The following is an 8216-nucleotide window of genomic DNA, read 5'->3' as shown; positions in this document are numbered from 1 at the left end:
GTCTTAACTGGTCATTCTACAGACAGAAAGCATTTCATGAGAATCACCTTTGAACCTTAGTGTATGTTTTAGTGATGGGTACAGATCTGCTCAGAATATAGCTTGTCTCTTTTGGTTTAAAGCAGAGCTTTTCCTCCTGGCATCAGTGACATACGGAACTGGCAGGGTAAAATCTGACACCTCACAGAAGATAATATTTTCGTGCTACCTCTTGGTACCTAAATAAATTCAAAGCTTAATTGCTTTAAATCTATTTTTCAGTATTTAAAATCTCTGTAATACTATTCGTGTCAAAGGATGTATGAAAACTGAATAAAAAATGTCTCCAGTCTAGCAAGTTTTAGATAGCTATTTCTCTAGTAACTCGGCACAGTTGTATTACATACAGCACTTGGACTCCATATATAAATGATCGATCATCATAAGGCAGTTATCAGATACGTAAAGATAAACAAAAATAGTTAGTTTTTATATTTCTTCCAAAGGGCAAATTGCATTAAGTAGATGTTTATTCAAAAGGTAGTCAAGATCAAGCACTAATGTTTTTCTCCTGTTTATTAAGCAGACTGAATTAAGAAGATTAAATACTAAGAAATAGTCAAAACTAGCAAAGGACTTGATTAATAGACAGACCATAAATTTGATCAACATATAAATGAAATGTCTGATTTAGCCATTGTCTTCTGTAAAGCCGTCTAGCTATACTAATAACTTGCTTTTCTCAGTGAAAATTTGCCTCATGTCCTTCATTCAAATGAGAAAATGTACTTACTCCATAGAATTCATTTTTTCAATGGCAATTTGTTACACAAATCTAAGCAGAAATTACATTTAAAAGTTGCATCCTGTGTAACTTAGAGAAACTGTGATTCTAGAAGTTGACACATGGAAATTGCAGAAGAAGTAATAGATAAGATCTGTAATAAAATATAATAATGAAACTAAGTAGAATGAGCAGAGAAATATAAAACCCCAAATCAAGCAGAACATGCCTCGAGATGAGTTATTTCAAAGGAATGGGGGGGGAACTATTATTGATATTAAAGAATAATAATATATGCTTTTAGTAATTTTTAAAATTTCATACCAATTCTAAATTTAACATGATTTTAAATCCTTCTATAAGTCTGGATTCTGTATACATACATAAATATGTGCACACACACACATATATATTTACATTAATTATTAGTCATTCTGTCAAAAAGTTGCATAGATGTTGATGTCATCTGCTTACCATGAAATCTTCATTTAGAAAGCTTTAAGTTATGATTTATTACAGTGGAAACTTTAGAAAATGAATGCATTTCTGTATCTGATCTCAAACCATTCTTAAATGCTTAATTCTTTTCTCTCGCCTTTTTGAAAAACTGAAATATATTCTTTTCTCATAGAATACATTCGATCCACAAATTCCCCTCCTTCCACTCCTTCCAGCTGCAGTCTCTGTGACCCCATGTGGTCCCTGTTTAGTTGAAGCTGTGGGCCGTGTACTCCTGGTGGCCTCCATCCCATCCGACTTCTAGTCTTCACCTCCCTCTTCTGCTGAGTTATTGGATCTCCAGCAGGAGTGTCCTGATAGAGACCTTCAATTTAGACTTTCTCTGCATAGTGTTTGCCTGTTGATCTCTGAATGCACTCCCATTTGTTTCGAGAAGAACCCTCTCTGATGACGAGTGGACAAGGCACCAATCTCTGAGTATAGTAGAATGTCAATAGAAATCCCCTCATTATTTTTTTTTCCCCCACTGGTGTTTGGTTCCTAGGTCTCTGGGCTCCTTTGTCTCTGGTTCCCGGCCATTCAGTTAGTGTAGGGCATGGGCTCCCTCTCGTGGTGAGGACCTCATGTTAAACCAAATAATGGTTGGTCCTACCGACAAGTTCTGTGCCACTATTGCCCCAGCAGGTTTTGCAGGCAGGGCAGACTGCAGAGGCTTGTCCTTGGGTTGGTGTTCAGGCTTTTCTTTCCATAGTCTGTAGAGTACCTTCTGCCAAAGAGACAAAAATGTAGGGGTGAACAATCCAAGCCCTCACCAACTTGCCTTCTATGTGTTTAAAGAGCTGTGAGGATGTTTTGCTCTTGACAGTTTTCAGAGAGCAATCCCCTGTCCTTTGGTTGTTTAGGAATCTGCAATCCACTTGAGTTGCTTAGGAATCTCCACAGGACCTTCTTGGCCAACAACTCAACCAAGTGTAACCCAGTGCCATCACTGAAAGTCTTGCCTGGCTACAAGAAATGGCCCATTCAGTCTCTGTATCCCCTATTACTAGGAGTTCTCACTAGGATCACTCTCATAGATTCCAGGAAATTTTTAGTATATTAGATTTCCACACCATACCCCCAACTCCCCCCAATTCCAGAAGTCTCTCCTGGCATTTTCTCCCTCCACCCCCACTCACCTGATCCCTCCTGCTCCCATCCCTATCTGCCCCATAAACCCCCAGAATCTATTCTATTTCCCCTTCCCAGAAAGATCCATGATTTCCCCATAGCCCTCTGCTTTACCTGACCTTTCTGGTTCTGTGGATTGTAACCTGATCATCATTTACTTAACAGCTAATATCCACTTATCAGTGATGCATATTTATCTTTCTGTGTCTGAGTTATATCTTTTGCAGCATGTTTTTTTTTCTAGTTGCAGGCAAATTTCATGTCAGTTTTTAAACCAATGAGTAATAACCCATTGCATAAATGTGCCAAATTTTCTTAATCTTTTTTTCAGTTGAAAGACATCTGAAAAATATGAAACACTTCACAAAATTTGTGTGTCATCTTTTCATAGTGGTTGTGCTAAACTCTGTATTGCTCCAATTTGAGTATATGTACTTACCAAGTAAGGACAACTTTTTATTATTATGCAATAGTATCTGTATTGCTCCAATTTGAGTATATGTACTTACCAAGTAAGGACAACTTTTTATTATTATGCAATAGTATTTCTAAAAAAAAAGTTTCCCAGTAGATACTATATCTAGAAAATATCAATTCTCTTGACCACTAAAATGCATTCCTTTGGCTAAAGAACATGTTATATAATCAATCAAATATCTCAAGGAGTGGCAAATATGTTGAATTTGAAATGTGTAAATAGACTCATGCTTCTGTTCACATAGAAATGTGACATCATTGAATTGTAGTTTCCTCAAAACTCGCTGGGCTGTAGACTTTGTGGCCACTGGTTCTGTCCTTTGAGCCTCTAGCTCTGAGAAAAGGAACATGTGCAATGAACAAAGCTCTTAAACTCCCCCTTTCTACAAGCAGAAAATGGTTGATAAAATCAGCCAGCTACAACTGCTGGAGGCCCCACTCAGAAACAGACAACAGGTATTTAACAACAACTACAACACAAACTGTATATAAGAATGACAACCACACCAGGCATGTCTAATATTACTAGGAGAACTCAAAATGAAGCCAGAATAAACTGCTATTTCATAACCAGTAAAATTGTTCTAATGAGTAAGTCACACAATAATCCATGTTTATAAGGGTGTTGAAAAGTTGAACTCTCACACATTGTTGATTGGAACATAAAATGGTACTATGATAATAATTTGGAAATTTCTACTATATTGAGCATGCTTTGCCATACCACCAAAATTGTACTTCCAAAAATGAAAACTTTGGGTCACCATCAAGACTTGTGCTCCATAACCATAAGTCATATCTTTGCTTTAGGCAAAAATTGAATCTAGCCAAAACAAATATCCATCAATTGAAAATAGAAATGAAGTACAGCATATATATTTCAAAACATCCCTTAGAAATATTAAGGTGTAACACCACCACACAAAATGGATGGGCCCTCAAATCATGGTAAGTAAAGGAAAGCGGGCATACAGAATTAGATAGCATGCTGTTCATCACACGAATTATAGTAAAGGCAAGCCTCTTCTAGAAGAAAGCCAATGCTTTCCAGGGACCTGGATTTGCAGCATTGGAACACAAGCTTAGGGGGACTTCTTAGAACTATCTTGGAGTGATAGAAATATTTTGTATCTCGGTTGTTGTGATGGCTACTTGATGACACATTTATAAAAATTCACGCCATTGTAATCCTTAAACTCAACGAAGTTTCTTGAAAATAAATTATTTTTCAATGGTAAAAATGCAACTTATTGACAAAGATTTAGTGCAATTATCTAAACACTAACATTCATTAATTTACATTCTAATTTTATTTATTATAATAATAACATAATGAGTTGTAGCTTGAATACCCAGAACCCCAAACTCTAGGTAAGTCTGTGAAGCTCCTCATATGAACCTTATTGACCTGGTGATGAGCCAGATGACTGTACTGGGAAGGAGGCCAGCTACAGAATTATTATGCTATATCTCACATGAGAAATTAAGAGGCTCTTAGAAAAGTTAATAGAGGCTTGATTTGAACGACTGTTTTGATTGTTTTAATTATTAATGGCTTCCATGATTACTTACTTGCTTCTTTGGAGGCATTTACCCTTGGCATATATCCTGCAAAGTCATTCTATTCTGAGTCATGTGGCCCAGATGATGTATTTTAAGACATTTATAATAGTTATATTAAAATTTAAAATGGCTTTTTGAATCAGAGTGACACAAGAAACCAGTACTACCAGTCAGGGAAAATTAGAAGATGGTTGTCACTTGGTCCAATATTATTCTATTTCTATTTCTCACACTTTGCTAAAAAAATGCAATATATCTTTAAAGTTACAGAACTCACTTTCTCTATGCAATACTAGAGACCAAACCCAGGCCTTGTCTCTCAGCTAAACACTCTAACACCAAATTAAATCTCCAGTGGCAGAACAGTCATTTGAAAGCGAAGTCATGTAATCTACCTTATGTTTCAGTCTCTTTACCAAACCAGGTAAACCTCTGTGAACTGTAAAAGTAGAATGGAAGAAGTAGCTCCAGAGGGCTTTAGTTTAAATGTGAAATGTCCCCCAAAGGCACATGTGTTTGGACACTTGTTCTCCAGGTGGTGGTGCTGTTTATGAAAGTTAGTGAACCTCTAGGAGGTTATTGGAGGTGGACTTTGGCAGTTTATTGTCAGCCCCCACTTGCTTTTCAATCTGTTTCTTGTATGCAGAAGAAATATGATCAGCAAGCTTCTAGCTCTGGGCACATGACTTATTAGCCTGACCTCATGTCTTGCAAGCAATTACAGACTCTTTTCCTCTGGAACTGAAAGACAAAAATAAGTCCCTTTCTACCCTAAGTTCCTTTTGGTCATTGCATTATTCACAGCAACAGAAAAATAGTGAATACAGAGGAATTCTGGATATAAGGCTTCAAAGGAAACAATCTATGGAGTTGAACAGCATAACTGAAATCAACAGTTTTGTTTAGGTGATGGTGGGGTAAATTTGTTTTTCAAAGCCCAAAGTTTACTTCAATTTACTCACTTCCAATTCTAATAACGTTATCTTTCCAGCAGAGAAACGTGAAGAAAAACACAAAATGATGAATAAATTTGTGGACAATCCATTTGAATTCTAAAAGAAAACAAATATTTGTGTCATTTATAAAACACAATATAAAATCTTGAAGCAAGGAAGCTCTCAGTGACATCCTTTATACAACTGCTTAAACAGCTGGCTCTTGGACCAAAGTTTGGTTGAGATATTTTACCTTCCTAGACACTGTGTTTGTTTGAATGATTCAAGGAGACTACACAATGTGGATGCAGCAGCTGTTGTCATGGTATGTGGAAGACATTGACTACAAACGTTCTTTCAAGAGGGCAGTGGGCTCTTTACTACACTGGGAAAGCACCACATTACTGTGGTCTGATGATTTAGTTCACATTTCTTTTTTTTCTTTTTTTTAAATTGTATTGATTTTTATTGAGCTCTACATTTTTCTCTGCTTCCCTCCCTGTCTGTCCCCTCCCCTTAATCCTCTCCCAAGGTCCACATGCTCCCAATTTACTCAGCAGATCTTGTCTTTTTCTACTACCATGTAGATTAGATTCTTGTATGTCTCTCTTCGGGTCCTCATTGTTGTCTAGATTCTCTGGGATTGTGATTTGTGGGCTGGTTATCTTTGCTTTATGATTAAAAACCACCTATGAGTGAGTACATGTGAAAATTGTCTTTCTGGGTCTGGGTTACCTCACTCAAAATGATGTTTTCTAGCTCCATCCATTTGCCTGCAAAATTCAACATGTCGTTAATTTTTTCTGCTGTGTAGTACTCCATTGTGTAACTGTACCACATTTTCCTTATCCATTCTTCAGTTGAGGGACATTTAGGTTGTTTCTGGGTTCTTGCTATGACAAATATTGCTGGAAAGCATCACTTTAAAACTGTGTGATATAACAATATCACACATGAGAATAACTACGTCGACTGCTAAGCTTATCATTTATTAATAGTTGTGATCGAGGAACTTCAAACCAGAATGGTTGATTTAGTAAAAAATGGGCTTCTTAAGATCGGTGATATGGCAACCAAAACTAGACTACTTCTTATTAATATTTGTTAACATTGTAATTATTCATTGTAATTATCTAGGTTTAGTGTTTGAGTGTATTATAGAGAGTATTAGGTATATTGTACACATAACCACAAATGGACTTGAGCTTCTTCAAATCCTGTACTGCTATTTAACAGAAGTGAATTCAAATTGCAACTCTTGCAAAAAAGTTTGCCTTCATTGTCTTCTTGGGATGGTGCATTTAATATTTTGATGAACTATAGTTGTTCTCTATTGATGCTGGGGGCTTCATTTCAGCTTATTGTATCATAATAGCTCTTGAATGTGTTTTGCCTCTCTAGCATGATGCTCACAACTCATTTAACAACTGTATCTGATAATTAAATGATGTTCATGAACCAAATTCAAAAGGTGGAAGGAAACACTAATGCGGTTTACTCATAAGGAAGATTCAAGCTAGAGAAGAAGAGGACCTAAAAGTCCTCTTGGTAATATGGTAAGGGAGGTGAGGAAGGTTATGGAGACACAAATCCAGTAAACTTTAGCAGCAGTGCTAAAGAAGGAATACATTTCCATCAGCCCCACTATTAGAAAGAACATTTGGAAAACTATGTAAAGAATAATTTGAATTAAGGCAAACTGAGATGGAGGAAGACTCCTTAGCAATGGCTCACATGAAAAACCATGGTATCTAAAAAATGTTATTGACAATGCTGATAGGAAACAAAAGTTTGGAGGCTTGTGCTATTCATATCATTTTGAAATATTGTGATATTTCATATCATTAATTTAGCAGTTATTGTATCAATATACAATATATTGTATATTGTATAACTATATCAATATACAATATAACTGCATCAAAATTTTCTATATTAAGAAAAGCAGTAAATATAGACATAGAAATACATCTTTTGTATTGTGTGGAGTTCTTTGGGTATATGTGCAGGAAAGAAATAACTGAGTCACATAGAAGTTCTGTTATTAAAGTTTTGAGGCACCTCCAAATTGATTTCCATATACGCTGTAATAATTTGAGCTCCCACTAGCAGTGAGTAAGGGTGTCTCTTTCTTCATATCTTCTTCAAGAACAATGGCAATGGGTTTTTGATCCTACTGCACGTACTGGCTTTGTGGGAGCCTAGGCAGTTTGGATGCTCACCTTACTAGACCTGGATGGAGGTGGGTGGTCCTTGGACTTCCCACAGGGCAGGGAACCCTGATTACTCTTTGGGCTGACGAGGGAGGGGGACTTGATTGGGGGAGAGGGATGGAAATGGGAGGCAGTGGCAGGGAGGAGGCAGAAATCTTTAATAAATATATATAAAAAAACATTTGTCAGGTTTATTCATGATAGTCATTCTAATCGGAGAGATGTAGTATCTTAAAGTACCTTTAGTTTGCATTTTCCTGATGATTAGGGGTGTTAACCCTTTCAAAATAGCAATTGGCCAGGTATGTTTCCTTTTTTGGAAAGTATGCTCATTTCATTATACCATTTGTTTATGGATAGCTTTATTTATTTATTTATTTATTGGTGCTTAATTTTTGCAATTTTTTGTAAATTCTAGGTATTAGCTCCTTGTCATAAGAACAACCGGTAAAGATTTTGAAGGATTTCATAGGCTGTATTGTTCTTTACTGTGCAGGGATTTTTAAATTCCAAGCAGTTCCACATGTTTATACTTAGGACTAGTTCCTGTGCTATGGCAGTGCACTCAGAAGGTCCTAATCAATGTTTCTGTAGTAGTCAATAATATGGTTTCTTCTAATGATATCAGTTTGGGGG

General features: G+C 36.4%; 1 non-coding gene across 1 annotated transcript; it reads right to left on the bottom strand.

Annotated features, from left to right (window-relative positions):
* Positions 1-2737: 2737 nt before the first annotated feature.
* LOC121459173 lies at positions 2738-2842 on the bottom strand. The gene has a single exon (XR_005975927.1). It is a non-coding gene; the product is annotated as a U6 spliceosomal RNA (small nuclear RNA).
* Between the last annotated feature and the right edge of the window lie 5374 nt (positions 2843-8216).

This window comes from Microtus oregoni, unplaced genomic scaffold (assembly GCF_018167655.1).
Source record: "Microtus oregoni isolate MIOR12 unplaced genomic scaffold, Mior012 000018F_ref0000195, whole genome shotgun sequence".
NCBI classification, from domain to species: domain Eukaryota; kingdom Metazoa; phylum Chordata; class Mammalia; order Rodentia; family Cricetidae; genus Microtus; species Microtus oregoni.
This window is presented reverse-complemented; position numbering and strand designations above follow the sequence as displayed.